Source organism: Oryctolagus cuniculus, chromosome 6 (assembly GCF_964237555.1).
Source record: "Oryctolagus cuniculus chromosome 6, mOryCun1.1, whole genome shotgun sequence".
NCBI lineage: Eukaryota > Metazoa > Chordata > Mammalia > Lagomorpha > Leporidae > Oryctolagus > Oryctolagus cuniculus.
In genome coordinates, this window is record NC_091437.1 from 102,625,313 (window position 1) to 102,642,409 (window position 17,097).

The 17,097-nt window shown below is 38.2% G+C and overlaps 1 protein-coding gene across 8 annotated transcripts in view; it reads right to left on the reverse strand.

The window, feature by feature from the left end:
- Positions 1-17,097, reverse strand: part of PEX2 (peroxisomal biogenesis factor 2) — a 754,438-nt gene that overhangs the window by 735,966 nt on the left and 1,375 nt on the right. For 7 of the 8 annotated variants that reach the window (XM_070075247.1, XM_070075246.1, XM_070075245.1 and 4 more), the window contains exon 2: positions 860-966. The exons of the other annotated variant lie outside the window; for it this stretch is intronic. The gene's annotated coding sequence lies outside the window, so the exon portion shown is untranslated. The remainder of the gene's footprint in view (positions 1-859; positions 967-17,097) is intronic. 8 annotated transcript variants of the gene reach the window in all.

Here is a 17,097-nt window from a genome sequence, read left to right on the forward strand (position 1 = left end):
GTTTTGGGGAGCCTAGATATCTGAAGGTGACTGTAGTTAACAACACTACATTGTTTATATGAAACTTTCTAAGAAAGTACATCTTAAATGTCCTCATCACACACACATAGATACAAGCAGACACATAAAATACACATACACATAAGTGGCAAATACTACGGATGATGAAGGATGTATGTGAACTAACTTGACTATGGTAGTCATTTCATAACGCATATGTATATGAAATCATCATGTTCTACTCTTTGAATACCTACCATTTTTGTCAGTTATGCTTCAATAAAGCTAGAAAACAACACAAAATAAGGTAAAATGGGTCCTCAACACATCTAAGTGCATGATCATGATCTGCAGGTCTCTGAAAAGCCCAAGGCACTAACAAAAAGAACAGTTACATAGGGAGGCATGAATCCTGCTGAACTTCACGGCCACTGATGGCCATTTATCTTAGATGTGGACATGTCATTTCACTGAAGCTCTGTTTCTTCAATTGCAAAACAAAAAGTCTGAAACAAAATGACCTTTCAAATTCTGTTATTTTATTATCTTTACTAAAAAAAAAGATGTTCAATGTAATCTTAGAAGATAAAAAGACTGAAAACTCATCCTAAAAAAGTTTACTTATTGAAACCAGGAATATATTTGATAACATTAAAATGTTTATGAGAGGCAAGTTTTACCATTACCTAGGGGTTCTATGTGACTTAGTGGCTGAAGACTACATCCTTAATAATTTCAAGTTCAGGAAACAAACATGACCACTGAGTAACAGGTTACTTGGTGTTGTTTTCCAAACAAGTTACATGACAGGAATGGCTTCCTAACCCTTTAAGGCCAATAGCTTTCTGGAAGATCTCACCTTTTTCCCCTTCCTGCAGCTTCCTCAAGACTTGATAGTCTACAGCAATGACAGTGGGAATTTCTGCTGAAAGTTCTGTGAAATCCTTGCCTCATACTTGCCAGGGGCTACAGAAAAGAAAGAATGGGTTAGAAAGACAGTTCCCTTTCCTCACACTCCTAACCCAATCCATCATCAAGGACTGTGGATTCTTTGCTCAAAATATTTTTGTAATCCATTCATCACTCTATCCTCTAGAAGTCTTTTCCTGAATTCTGGCTGCTCTCCTCCCCTCTATATCAATTACATCCAATTGGTCAATTTGACCTTTGCCTTTTTTCAGTGAATTTCTCCACATTGCAATGGTTTTAAAAGGCAACTTCCTCGAACCTACCCACAGTTTGCTTTCCTTCCTAATGAACTGATAACTAGTCATGAAGTGCCACCTTCTCTTGTTCACTAGTGGACTTTACTTGTCTGTCTCCTTTGCACAGATGTGCGTTCCCATTCTTTAACTGAAAAACTCAATACTAAGGTTTTAAGTACAGATGAACAGTTCTTAACTGAAACACTTAAGATTAAAAGTGATTCAGATTTTGGAGCTCACTGGATTTTGGAATACATGCATAGATTTCACTGACTAAGCAACCCTAATTAAAAAATCCTAAGTGTGAAATGCTCCAAAATCTTTGGGGAGTCTTGTTGGTGCTTGAAATGTTTTAGATTTTGGGACATTTTGGATTACAGATTAGGGATGATCAACCTGTATTGCTATCGGCATCACTTTCACCTGACTCTCCAAATTTGGGCTAGCTGCCCCTTCTAGGTGTTCCATTGGCTCTGTTCTTCCTCTTTCAGGGTCTCTATGTACTATACATGAATTACTTTTTAATTGTCCATTTCCTCACTAGAAGATAAGCACTGTTGTAAAGATTATTTGAGCCTTATCACTGGCTAAGCACAGTAGCTATCACGGTTCCTGGAACACAGAGGGCATTCTATATATATACTGGATGAAAAGATAAGTGAACAGGATGAAAGCCTGAAGTTTGTGAAGGGAAGAAAATATAAATTCCCATCCATTAAAGTTCAAAAGTACTTCAAATCAGCATATTCAGAATTTTGATGATTAGTTATTTCAACATGTTTGTGTTGTATCTGCTATTCAGTTAACATGTTGGAGCAGTGATATAATGGCACAATATAGTTTTGATCCTTGTATGGCCTGTATTCTATCAGAATGAGAGAAGGAGGAAAATAAGGCTGTGCTGTATAAAATGACAAGGCAATTATAGTTAGGTGAAATAAGGGATATGTAAGGCACTATGTTTACAACTACACTTCAGAGCCCAGAGAAGGCTTCCTGGAAGAGGAAAATTCTAAGCAGCTACCTAAAGGATAGATAGTGTCAACCTGGTGAAGGAGGGTAAGAATTTTGTTCCAAGGAGAGAAAAGGACCATGAGAGATGCAGGGCAAGAGATAATACAGGACATGAAAGCGGATTCTAAAGGCCCTAAACACCATGTCCCAGGAGGATGTATTTTATCAAGATGACCATGGGGGAGTCTTTTAATAATTGTATGCAAAGAATTAATCAGATTTGTATTTCAGACTGTTTGATCAATCTGAGAGTAGATTAGAGGCTGAGGGAAAGACTGGTAGCAAGAGAGCATTTAAGACATTGTTAAAATGATCTAGTGAGAAAGGAAGATGATCTGAATTAGAAAAGGATCAGTGAGAACAGCAAAACAAAAAGTATCTTTAAATCCTATGAGATGGCAACACTGATACTAGTAGTGGTAAATGAACCAAGAATAAGTGACTGAGTGGACTGCGATTCAGTTGTCTGAAATAGGATGTATTCATACATGAAGTGACATAGGTTTGGAGGGAAACACAATCAGTACATGTAATTTTAGAGATACAAGGCTCTTACGGGACATGTAATCGGGAAAATTCAATAGATAGTTCTGTCAATATGGAAGGAAAATCTGGGTGCAAAATATATAAGTTTGAGACCCCTCTGGTAGGACATTTATTATAAATCTAGTTGATTCTTAAATGTAATATCAGGAAGGCAATAATTTAAACAAGGGAGAAAGATCTTTATTTACAACACATTGTCTACTTACTTTTCTAGATCTTGGTCAGGACGCTTAAAAAAGTAAAAAGACAAATAGGGCTAGATATATGGTATCATAGTTTCCAAAAGGCAATATATAAATTTCAAAATTATATCAATAGAAGAACTCTAAATTATCTCCCACAAACATACATGAATAAATTATTATTTTTTCACTTTTAATTGCAATTAACAAATTTTCTCTTTTAACTCAATTATTCATGTAATTAACAAAAAAAAGCCTGAAACATGAAACCTCAGCATTAACACACAATTATTCTTAGGTGTTTAAATTTAACTGAAATGTGAACCCTGTTAAATATAAGAGTGGGAATAAGAGAGGGAGGAGATGTACAGTTCAGCACATGCTCACTCAGACTTACCCCTAATGGTAGAGCTAGAAACATGCCAGGGGATTCCAATTCAATCCCATCAAAGTGGCATCTACCAGTGCCATCTTACTAGTCAGAGTGATCAGTTTCAGTTCATAACTGATCATAATGATAGGATTAAGTGTGAAAGGGATCACATAAATGAGACAAGTGTCTGCTAATACTAACTGATAGAATTAAAAAGGAGAGAATGATCCAGCATGGGAAGTGGGATACACAGCAAACTATAGAATGGCAGATGCCCTAAACAGCACTCAGACCTCAGAATCAGCCCTTAAGGCACTCGGATCTGGCTAAAAAGCCCATGAGAGTATTTCAGGCATGGAAAGCTAAGACACTGTGGCAAAAAAAAACAAAAAACAAAAAACAAAAAAAAAAAAAACAACAACAAAAAAACAAAAACAAAAACAAAAAACAACAAAACTTAACTGAAAGATCTCTGTGAGTGAGATCGCAGTGGAAAGAACGGGCCATCAAAGAAGGAGGCACCTTTCTATGAAGGGAGGAGAGAACTTCCACTTTGATTATGGCCTTGTCTAAATAAGATCAGAGTTTGTAAACTCAAGATGCTTGGATAGCCTTGGCAGCTCATGACAAGAGCCTCAGCTGATTACTGACATCATGAATAAGAGTGTCAATTGTTAAATCAACAACGGGAGTCACTGTGCACCTACTCCCCACGTAGGATCTCTGTCCTTAATGTGTTGTACTATGAGAATTAATGGTAAAACTAGTACTCAGACAGTACTCTATACTTTGTGTGTCTGTGTGGGTGCAAACTGTTGAAATTGTTACTTAGTATATACTAAGTTGATCTTCCTTATGTAGAGATAATTGAAAATGAATCTTGATGAAGGATGGGATGAGAGAGGGAGTAGGAGATGGGATGGTTGCGGGTGGGAGGGAGGTTATGGGGGGAAAAGCCGCTATAATCCAAAAGTTGTATGTTCGAAATTTATATTTATTAAATAAAAGTTTTAAAAAATTCACTTGTAAAAAATTTAAAATCAACACTAAAAAAAATCTTATAAACTAACACAAATCTAATAACTTTTGCTCACACTATCCATACTAACTTTTTCTTATCTTATTATTACCCCTAGGATAAAGTTGTCAGACCTAAACTAACCTAATCTTGTCTCCAACTTTGTAACAGTGCATTGCACCCTTTCCCAATGCAACCTGTAATACCAGACCATCTTCAGACATGTCTTAGTGCCTCCTTTCTTGTACCTAACCCACCTGTCTTTTCTTCCCATCGATTCCCACTGTTCTAGACTAGCTGTCCTTTATATTGCAACTGTATTTCAACACTCTCCATTAAACCTCCACCCATAAGCTCAGTCCATTATTACTACTGTGAACTCCTCAAGCCATTGTACTATGTTTACAATCATGAGAATACATTGTTTTTCCCTAACCTGAATGCAAGCTAGTTCAGGGAAAGCAACGTTATCTCACATTTCAAAAGTACTGCAGTCTACAAAGTGACCTTGATTCCTAACTCAGTTTCCCTTAAGCAAACTTCTATGGTCACTCAGGAGGTGTGGGAAAATATTAAATCTAACTCTTCTATTGAAATAACATCTATAAATCTGCATCTTCCTCAGATTTCATATTCTGTGGTCACCAACATAGTGAAAATTTCATACTATGAAACTACTCATGAAAAGCTCTGACCATACCAATACCAGATACCAATATAAATCTAATATAATCAGTAATCTCCCTACCCTCACTCACGCATCAATACTGTACTAGATAGATTGCTATTATTTTAGCTGAGTGCCAGATGAAATATTTGGCCTACCTTAGATGGCCAGTTGTGTTAATTTATATTTCTTTAAACACTAGGGTTCTAACAGTTCCAGACTGTGGCTGATGAATATCTTACTCTTACAGTTCTAGAATTTACCACAAAGGCACCTGGTAGTTGCTCCATAAATGCTTATTGAACTTATACAGTAGAATTACTAGGTTAGAAGCCAATTAATGTAATAGCTGAATATTGTGTGCGAGCATTTGGATGAGATTCCTTACTGATATTTAATGAGGAACTGTTAAGACAGTGGTTTCTAGAGGAATGTTCTATTTCAAATCCCTTGTTTCTGGAGAAATCATACTTAAAAACATTTAGTAATGATAGAAATTTTAATGACAGCCAGAAAGGGAGACTTAACACAGTCTTCAACTGATCTAACATTTAACAATACTTAAAAACACACACACACACACACACACACACAAAACCTTCTTTCTCATTCCTTCTGTTACAGTTTAACATTTTTTTCTTTTTTTTCCCCTCATGCCTGGCCTCAATGTAGATTAGGAACAGCTGGGCCCACTTTCCTCCCTACATAAGGTTCTTTAATAGACCAAAAGACTATTATTAAACTGTTCTTCAGCCTTTGCTCGTCCAGATGAATAATCTGTTTCTCTATTTTTACTTAGTTTTTATTTCCCAACATTTTGATCATTTTTTGATTTCTTTGAGTTACACACACACAGAGGACACTGTCCACTTCATATCACAGTGCTTTAAATTAGGATACCTCTGTTGTACTGTACATGTGTCTGCACACAACTGTGATAGGGTGGAAAATGCATATTTAATGTCAAACAGGCCTGGGCTCTAAATTCCAGCCTCTAACTTCCTTGCTCTGTGATCTTAAAAAATTAATTACCTTCGGATTCTTTTTCTTAAAGCTTGAAATAACAGCTACCTCACCAAGTTGTTGAGATTAAACCAGATAATGCTATGAAAGTGGTTTGGAAACTGTGAAGCAGTATTATTATGATCCTATTGCTGCTTTGGCAAAGGAATGGCGTAAAAAATAAAGAAACTCTGAGTTGATTTTGGTCAATCTCATTTCAAAAGACTGAAATCTTCATTAGTACTCATACTAATGCTTCAATTAACCTGTGTCAAAATTATTTTTCCAGGAAATATTGACTACACTGTTAAAACATAATGTGGCAGTAAAACTGTGAACATGATGTCACCATTCTGTGTGAATGGGAAGCATACAGGAAAGGGCAGACACATGATTCAGTGGGACTCACTGCACTGTTAACTTGCGTCTTGTCTAAGAGGAGATGATGCAGGGGTACTCTAAGAGAATGAGAGTGGATTCCAGCATGACCTACTCCCCTAGTTACCTAGTCCCCCATCAACATGGAAGCATTTGCTATCTGGAAGTAAAGAGACCTTGGGAAGGCACTCTGATAAAATCTGACTCAGGTTCTTTGCTGCACAGGCAGTCCCAAGGCAAGCATCCAACCTTGGGTTCCTCACCAACTTAACTGCTTTCAGTTCCTCCACTTCTCAAACCTGAACCCCACCGCTCACTTCCTAGCAAGTACAGCTATTGCAGAACACTGGCTTTTGAGAAGGGAAGCATCAGAACTAGAAGAAACATGAAATCAACATAACTAGATGTACTATTAATCAGATTAGGGAATCCTATTCTCTCCATTGAAGTACAGTGAGATTTATCCACAAAAGGTATGAAGCACAAAAAATACATAAAAACCTTTAAGTCACATAACATTATTCTCAACATAATCCAAGCAGTTTGTGTTTTAGTAAATTATAATTCTATGCAAATGGTTCCTCAGTGTAACCAATATTAACTGAGCATCTTTCAAATGACAGGCACTCTAGGTACCAGGATGCAACAGAAATGTTTAACAGCTTCCTTTTACTCAAGCATTTTTTTTAACTTTTATTTAATGAATATAAATTTCCAAAGTACATCTTATGGATTACAATGGCTTCCCCCCCATAACGTCCCTCTAACCCGCAACCCTCCCCTTATCCACTCCCTCTCCCCTTCCATTCACATCAAGATTCATTTTCGTTTCTCTTTATATACAGAAGATCAGTTTAGCATACATTAAGTAAAGATTTCAACAGTTTGCTCCCACACAGAAACATAAAGTGAAAAATACTGTTTGAGTACTAGTTATAGCATTAAATCTCAATGTACAGCACACTAAGGACAAAGATCCTACATGAGGAGTAAGTGCACAGTGACTCCTGTTGTTGACTTAACAAATTGACACTCTTGTTTATGGCCTCAGTAATCACCCTAGGCTCTTGTCATGAGCTGCCAAGGCTATGGAAGCCCCCTGAGTTCACTGACTCTGATCATTTTTAGACAAGGCCATGGTCAAAGTGGAAGTTCTCCTCTCCTCCCTTCAGAGAAAGATACCTCCTTCTTTGATGACCCATTCTTTCCACTGGGATCTCACTCACAGAGATCTTTCATTTAGGTCCCCCCCCCCCCGAGTGTCTTGGCTTTCCATGCCTGAAATACTCTCATGGGCATTTCAGCCGGATCCGCATGCCTTAAGGGCTGATTATGAGGCCAGAGTGCTGTTAGGACATTTGCCATTCTATGGGTCTTCTGTGTATCTCACTTCCCATGTTGGATCATTCTCTCCCTTTTTTATTCAAGCATTTTTAAGAAATAGGATGTTACTGTAATCAGGACTGGTCAATGATCTTTGAAGCAAAGAATGGATTCTAAAATGTGAAAACATGGTAAGAGTCATAAAACTTCTCAGGCAGAAAACAGAACAAATGATATATAGGGCACAGGAACAGGTTGTGCAAAGGCCCAGGAACATCCAAGCTCCTTGTCATGGTCTAGCAGGGAATATGGGAATGGCTGTTTAATGATCAATGTGGTTCCATCTGTCACTTGGAATCAGAGACAAATCATTAGCTATGAGGAAGCAGAACATGAAAGCAGGAGAGACTGGCTGAAGAGTCAACCCAGCCACACTGTAGAAAGCACCTGTATTAAGAAAAATGCATTGATTCTTTGGGCATGAATAATCATTGAAGAGAAGAGACACAAAATGGGATATAAATTTTCTTGATTAATCAGATGACAAAGTTCAACAAGATTGAATAGAGGAAAACAGGGCTCCTGCCAAGAGTTCAGGGGCCTAATTCAAGATACTGACAATGGGGGCCATGCAGAGACATATAAAAATGAGCAATTAAAATTATAATTTCCACTATATAATATTAATGTTTAGTGAAGGATTTTACTATGTTCATGATATGTGAAAAAAGATGCAAAAATCAAACCCAGATAAAAGTATGGCCTCAACTAGGGTTGGTGTGATTAACTTGTCACATAAATACATTTAAAACAAAATGATCCTACACTAAAAACTATTAAAGAGGTCTCCTGCTGACATTTTATCACTAGATATGTCACACTGCTTTTCTTTCACAGAAAAAAAAAGCAACTGAAAATTCGTTAACTAAGACCAACAATATATGACCTTGTCCCTTAAATAACTCAAGCTTTCATGCTTTTCATTCTCCCCAAATATAAACACTGTCATCTCTATCACATTCCAAAACTGAAACAAATGACTATCTTACTAAGGAAGGAGGAATTTTTCAGGATGTATTTTAGAGCTTTTATTGAATATAGCACAAATCATGAATGAATATATTTTATTTAAAAACATGTTATTGACAGAAATCTATCAATAATAATGTGGGTATTGTCAAGGGCCTGTCAATGTTAACATAATTATGATTAAAGGAATAACATGGATTTTAGCTATAATACCAAGTAACATCTTCTACATTGCTGCTATCAATACACACATTATTATTGACTTGTTCCTAGACTCTCAGTACTAGATGTATTACCATTAGGCATATTTGTCAATGCATACTGCCTACAAAAATTCTACACTTAAATTTACAGTCTTATAAACTTTTGTCAGCAGAAGCGTGTGATTCCCAAGCAATCTCAGAAGTATCAATCCCACCCATGTACCCCCTGCAGGCTATTCTTTTCCAGCTCAACAATAATCCATTCATTTTTAGTGTAACAGTGTCACTGTCACACTAAAGAATTCCAGCAATCAAAGTAGATGAGACCAGGTATTCATTTTTTTTTTTCTCTGCGTTTTTAAAAGTTTTAAACTAACCTTTCATATGATGAGGTTATGTGAATAAAATTTTATAACTGGAGACCTGAAGTTTTGAACCTACATTCTACTTTATTTCCTTTGTGTAATCAGATAGATTTACTGTCCATTGTATTGAAATCAATACTAATAAATGGGACATGTATCAAAAGGGATTTAACAGGACACCAATTTCTAGAACACATTTCAAACATGAGCAAAGGGGAAAAAAAGCTATGGTTGAAACCCATTGGGATACTGTGATCCCTGGTACTAAGAATGGGTTTAGAAATCAACAGTTCTAAACTCAAATCCCACTTCTGCCACAGTCTTGCTAAATGAATTGTCATTACTCTTTTGTTCCTCTCTTTCATCATATTTAAGGTAAATTTCAATAGTTTAAAATATTGATGTTATAAATCCCAATCGTGCTCATTTGGTTATCGCCAAGACATGATGGACACCAGATTAATGACTCTTAACTTCAATGCAATCCTTATCAAAATCCAAGTAGCACTTTTCTATTGAAGTATAGTAATGGGTACAGGGCAAAATGTTTCTAACTAAAGGTAAGCTTAAAGATAGCATACCTTTCTCAAAAAGATGAGTAGTGATAAAAACTTGTCCAAGCAGAGGGGAAAATAAGTTATTCATTTGGAAAAAGGCAGAAACTCAACATAAATCCTAACCACAATTTTTGAGACAATAATTAGTTCTACACAACTGAGTAGTAATTATTTTTTTAAAGATTTTATTTATTTTACTTGAGAGGTAGAGTTACAGTGAGATGGAGAGACAGAGAGAAAGGTCCTCCCTCCGTTGGTTCACTCCCCAAATGGCTGCAACAGCCAGAACTGTGTCAATCCAAAGCCAGGAGCCAGGCGCTTCTTCCCGGTCTCTCACGCGGTTGCAGGGGCCCAAGGACTTGGGCCATCCTCCACTGCTCTCCCAGGCCACAGCTGAGAGCTGGACTGGAAGAGGAGCAACCAGGACTAGAACCCAGCGCCCATATGGAATGCCAGCACTGCAGGCGGAGGATTAACCTACTGCGCCACAATGCCGGCCCCTGCGTGAAATTATTAATTTCAATTATGGTATATTCAAGTTTCAAAAACTAACACAAGATACTTTTTAAAAATCCTAGAACATAAAATATCTTGGCTAGATTCACAAATAATTATTTTTGAAAATGTTATTTATTTATTGGAAAGGCAGAACAATAGAGAGAGAAGGAGAGATAGAGTCAAAGAGAGATTATCCATCTGCTGCTTCATCTGATCTTCCATCTGATAGTTGCTTTGGGCCAAACTGAAACCAGGAGTTGGAAACGCCCCATCTAGGTCTCCCAAGTAGATGGCAGGGGCACAAGCACTTGTGCCATCTTCCATAACTTCCATAACTTTCCCAAGTTCATTAGCAGGGAGCTGAATCAGAAGTGGAGTAGAGGGCATTCAAATTGGCACCGTAGCCAGCGCCGCGGCTCAACAGGCTAATCCTCCGCCTAGTGGCGCCGGCACACCGGGTTCTAGTCCCGGTCGGGGCACCGGATTCTGTCCCGGTTGCCCCTCTTCCAGGCCAGCTCTCTGCTGTGCCCCGGGAAGGTAGTGGAGAATGGCCCAAGGGCTTGGGCCCTGCACTCCATGGGAGACCAGGATAAGTACCTGGCTCCTGCCTTCGGGTCAGCGTGTTGCGCTGGCCACCACGCACCGGCCACAGCAGCCATTGGAGGGTGAACCAACCGCAAAGGAAGACCTTTCTCTCTGTCTCTCTCTCTCACTGTCCACTCTGTCTGTAAAAAACAAAAACAAAACAAAACAAAACAAAACAAAACAAAAAAACATTACATCAAATTGGCACCACAACATGAGATGCCACATTGCAAGCAGTAGTTTAACTGGCTGTACTACGATGCCAGCATCCACAAATACATTTTTTTAAACTTTTATTTAATAAATATAAATTTCGAACGTACAACTTTTGGATTAAAGCGGCTTTTCCCCCCATAACCTCCCTCCCACCTGCAACCATCCCATCTCCTACTCCCTCTCTCATCCCATCCTTCATCAAGATTCATTTTCAATTATCTTTATATAAGGAAGATCAACTTAGTATATACTAAGTAACAATTTCAACAGTTTGCACCCACACAGACACACAAAGTATAGAGTACTGTCTGAGTACTAGTTTTACCATTAATTCTCATAGTACAACACATTAAGGACAGAGATCCTACGTGGGGAGTAGGTGCACAGTGACTCCCGTTGTTGATTAAACAATTGACACTCTTATTCATGATGTCAGTAATCACCCGAGGCTCTTATCATGAGCTGCCAAGGCTATCCAAGCATCTCGAGTTTACAAACTCTGATCTTATTTAGACAAGGCCATAATCAAAGTGGAAGTTCTCTCCTCCCTTCAGAGAAAGGTGCCTCCTTCTTTGATGGCCCGTTCTTTCCACTGCGATCTCACTCACAGAGATCTTTCAGTTAAGTCTTTTTTTTTTTTTTTTTTTTTTTTTTGCCACAGTGTCTTAGCTTTCCATGCCTGAAATACCCTCATGGGCTTTTTAGCCAGATCTGAGTGCCTTAAGGGCTGATTCTGAGGTCCGAGTGCTGTTTAGGGCATCTGCCATTCTATAGTTTGCTGTGTATCCCGCTTCCCATGCTGGATCATTCTCTGCTTTTTAATTCTATCAGTTAGTATTAGCAGACACTTGTCTCATTTATGTGATCCCTTTCACACTTAATCCTATCATTATGATCAGTTATGAACTGAAACTGATCACTCTGACTAGTAAGATGGCACTGGTAGATGCCACCTTGATGGGATTGAATTGGAATCCCCTGGCATGTTTCTAGCTCTACCATTAGGGGTAAGTCCGAGTGAGCATGTGCCGAACTGTACATCTCCTCCCTCTCTTATTCCCACTCTTATATTTAACAGGGTTCACTTTTCAGTTAAATTTAAACACCTAAGAATAATTGTGTGTTAGTTAAAGAGTTCAACCAATGGTATTAAGTAGAACAACAACAACAAAATACTAAAAGGAATAAAACAGTAAGTTGTTCCTCGACAGCCAGGATAAGGGCTGATCAAGTCAGTTTCTCATAGTGTCCATTTCACTTCAACAGGTTTCCTTTTAGGTGCTCAGTTAGTTGTCAACAAATACATTTATTTTTTTAACAGGTAAAGTTATAGACAGTGAAAGAGACAGAGAGAAAGTTCTTCCTTCCGTTGGTCACCCCCCAAATGGCCACTATGGCCAGAATTGCACCGATCCAAAGCCAGGAGCCAGGTGCTCCTCCCGGTCTCCCATGCGGATGCAGGGGCCCAAGCTTCTGGGCCATCCTCCACTGCCCTCTTGGGCCACAGCAGAGAGCCGGACTGGAAGAGGAGCAATCGGGACTAGAACCTGCGCCCACATGGGATGCCGGCGCTGCAGGCAGAGGATTAACCAAGTAAGCCATGGCACCGGCCCCTACAAGTACATTTTTAAGAAAACAGTACAGCACTCTCAGTGTTCTGTCAGAAAACTGACACTTCTGAGTCTTCAAGAGAGAAATCATACTGTGAATATAAACATCACGGATGTCTGAGTAAATATGGATGAAGCACAGTTAAACCGGCTCTGAACAGTTTTGTATTGTACCTAAGACATGGGAATAGAGTGTATGATCCATGGTAGTCATTTTGCTACATCCCCTTTTTTGAAAAATTATTTTAAAGGCAGAATTATAGAGTGGAACACACACACCACACACACACACACACACACAGATCTTTCATCCACTGGTTCACTCCTCAGTTGGCCGCAGCAATTGGGGATGGACCAAGCTGAAACCAGGAGCCAAGTGCTTCAGCCAGGTCTCCCACATAGGTGGTAGGGGCACACACATTTGAGCTGTCTTAAACTTCCCAGGCATATTAGCAGAGAGCTGGATTAGAAGTGGAACAGTTGAGACTTGAACTGGTGCCCATATGGGATGCTCTCATTGAAGGCAGCAGTTTAACCTCCTATACTATATTCTTTGCTGGTTAAAAAAGTTTAAAAATCCAAACTATGAAAATCTACCTACCTACCTAAATTTTTACGTGAACTGTTTTTATAAATCTTGGTAGGAGAAGGGAAAAAAAAAAACCACCATTTCTAAGTATAGAAATGGTAATGCTAAATATGAGTTTGGAAAAAGCTAAAAGAAAAGTGAATAAATTAGAGGAAGACATTGAGAAAAAGATAGTCTTTACAAAAATAGGGAAGCATTAGGAAGATAGTACGAAAAATTTTGTAACTTTACAACCATATTAAACACACACCACATAACTGTTTTAGAGCTAAAACAACTGATTCCTACAAAGAAATGCCATGTGTAAAATTAAATATCAAATCATGTATTCCTTATAATATTAGGATAAATTATTTTATAATTTCTACCCTAAAATAAAGAAAAGGGAGCACAGCAAGACTAGTAGATTGGGTAAAATCACCGGGGTAGAAGCTTCAGAGCCATGCTCTGACCAGTGTTCTATACTGACAAGGTTATGATTGACTTAAATAGTAAACATAAACACTTCAGGTTGAGATCACAGGACATGCAGATGGAACTAATTTAAGAGGCTAAGTGTTAAGAGTACAGGCATGGACTACAGCAAAAATCCTAATCTAAAGAACAAATAAGAGCCATATGAAATATGAAGCAAGTAGCTCTTTAAAATACTCTACAGATTTAGTAATGGGCCGTAGAATCAAATTATATAAGAGAATTCTAAATGACTTGATGATTATTGGATCACATATTTATCTGAACCTTTTATGGCACAGGAATGAGGAAAGATCCCCAAAGGAACAAATATATATTAAAAATGAAGTAGGAGCAACTCCTATGTCATACACGTTATGTTGAAGGCAGTATATAATTTCTTTATATTATTAAATCCTTGTAAGATGGTACTATCATCTCCATTTTAAGAAGCCAAAAATTAAGGCTTGAGAAGTTTAACAGCCTACCTAAGGTAAGGTTGGCAATCATTAAATTTCTAGTAAACACTAGAAAAATTGTGGAACACATGGAAAAAAAGTTAGTAGAATGACTACTTAGTAAACTTGGATCAAATGTAACCCCATAGAACTCAGAAAAAAAAAAAAAAACTTTCTCCATTAAGATCATTCATAAGACAAAACTACCAGTCAAGCTCTCAAAACTGTAGATGGGAGAAGAAATTGAAGGAATGTGATAGAGTACCCCAGGCTGCATGAGATATGTCTTATTTACACCCCCCTCCCCGCCTCTATATATGTAAAGGACCATTCAAAGAGATTAAATGTCAAATCTGAACAGAGCGAATATGTGAGGTGAAAAATGAGGCTTGAACATTCATTTTACTATAACTGTGTAAAGCTATTTCAGAAAGTTAATAGCTACAGGGAAGGGCATTGTGGCAGTAGGTTAGACCACTGCTTGGGGAGTCCACAGCCATACTGTAGTATCTGGAATCAAGTCCTGAGGCTGCTTCTCTTCCAACTTCAGGCTAATGTGTGCCCTGGGAAACAGCAGATGATAGCCCAAGTATCTGGGCCCCTGCCACCTATGTGGGAGACTAGGATGGAGTACCTACCTGGCTTCTGGTTTCAGCCTGCCCCAGTTATCGCAGGCATTTGTGGAGTGAACCAGCAGATCTAAGATCTTCACCCTAATGCATGACTCTGCCTTTCACATAAATAAATCTTAAACAAACTTTAAAAAGATGAATCTACCTGGGCGCAAAAAATTTTGAAAAACCATGCTTTTTTATTTATAGCAAATATTTTTTTCTAGCACTTTCTGAAGTACACCCATAGGTAACGAAAGAGGCAATGCCAGCTCATCCAGGAGTCACTGGGCATAGTTAGGTAGGATCAAAATTGCATTGTACTAGAGCTATTGGTTTTTGTGTTTTAACAATAATAAAAAAAGAAATGACAACTTGGATGGAATTTTGTCGCATCTTATTGACAGATAAGTAAGAAGAGTGAGCTCTGGGTTTTGATTCCCTGAGGATATGTTGGGGAGAAAAAGATTAACAGTCCACAAGGGGAAGACTAGAGGATGTCAGACATCCTCCTCCCTTGTCTTCACTTTTATGTATAGAAACAATGGGGCTGGATTTCAAAGGGTAGTGCCCATGATGTGGGCAAGAAGACAACTAGCCAGGAGGAGCTGAGAGCTCAAACAACCCCCTCTCCCCACCCCAGCCCTGCAGCTGAACCTGCTCCACCAAACCACCATGCCCCTTTTATGCAATGGAGAAAGGCAGTACACAGCATCCACAACTGACAGCCGAAAAGTCATCACCTGCAATGGGGGCAGCCAACTGCATTCACACAATGACCTTCAGCTAATTATAATATTCAAATTAACACAGTTGACACTGCTACTCCCATCAGGGACCCAGACACTTCTGAGATTTCCCAAAAAGGTCAAGGAAATGGGTAGCTTTCAAGCCCCTCCCCAAATTCCACCACCCAGGCCTTCAGATCAAACAAAGGGATGTCCTTGAACCATACAGAGCACACCATACAGACTACACTCCCTCTCAGGGGTGTACTTCACTTTGCATTCAAATAAAGTATTCCTCTGCTAACTTTACCTATGTCTCATCCTCAAATTTTCTCATGGCAAAACAGGAGCATGAACCCAGCCACTGGATGATATCTTGATCTAGCCATCTCATGTCACTCCATCATAGACATGGAGCAGTTTGGGTATTTTCTCCTAAGCCTTATTGTATATTCCAAAAGGAATGGAAGGACATGCAATACTTAGAAGATTTTATCATTTTACAAGAAAGCAATAAAGAGAACATACAACTTGCTTCTTTGATGTCCAACCCCGATTACCAACAGAGGAAAAATAGAAATGATTCAGAGTAGAACTTCTGTTCAGATATAAAGATTATGTACATGGCACACATTTTCCTTGTGCTACAGCACTCTGAACACATGAATTGTGTACAGGACGAAAGAAACTTTAGAATTATTTGATGTTGTAAGAATGACATGGTTGCTAGGACTAGAGATGTGATGATAGGCAAGTTCCCTAACATCTTTTAAAAGTTTAACTACTGAATATGTAAAATGGAAAATACCTGTCATCTCTTTTGCAAGGATTAGTTTCAGTGCCATATTTAAGTAAAATTTTCATGGCTAAAGTAAAAGGGTATGAAAGAGAGAAGAAAATCAAGAATTGAGAATTTGATTATAAAGAAATAATTAAATTTGGAGCTTATATTTATCAAACAAATATGATTGAATATGGACATATTTTTATAAATTACTGTGTATATATACTTTTAAAACTGTAATAATCAAATGAATGCACATTGAATACAAATGAAATAGAATTTTAAAGCTTGAAGGAAAGGTAGATCATCTAGACTAAGATATGAATCTAATCTTCTTAACAGGAGCCCTGTTATCCAAGCAGAACGCAAAAACAGCTGTTCTTGTTAAAAACAGCTGACAGTCCGCTTGCTTTGTCTGTCCCCTGCACGGCTCCTGATAGTTTCCATAGAAATTCTTTCATGAAACAATTTTAAAACCACAGATTTCTCATTTCTAAAAATTAGGATAATAAATTAAAGAGGCAAAGTTGGTCAAACAAACCAGTCAGGACCAGACCCAATTCTCCTAGTTTACTATTATACCTCCTGTTACCTCTGTCTCTCTGGGGGAAAAAAAAAAATTACAGCGTCTCTTTTTGACTTTGCAAATAGTTCCACTAGTCTCTTTTTCCAAAACTCTTTCTGGTTCAAGATTTTGTAACTC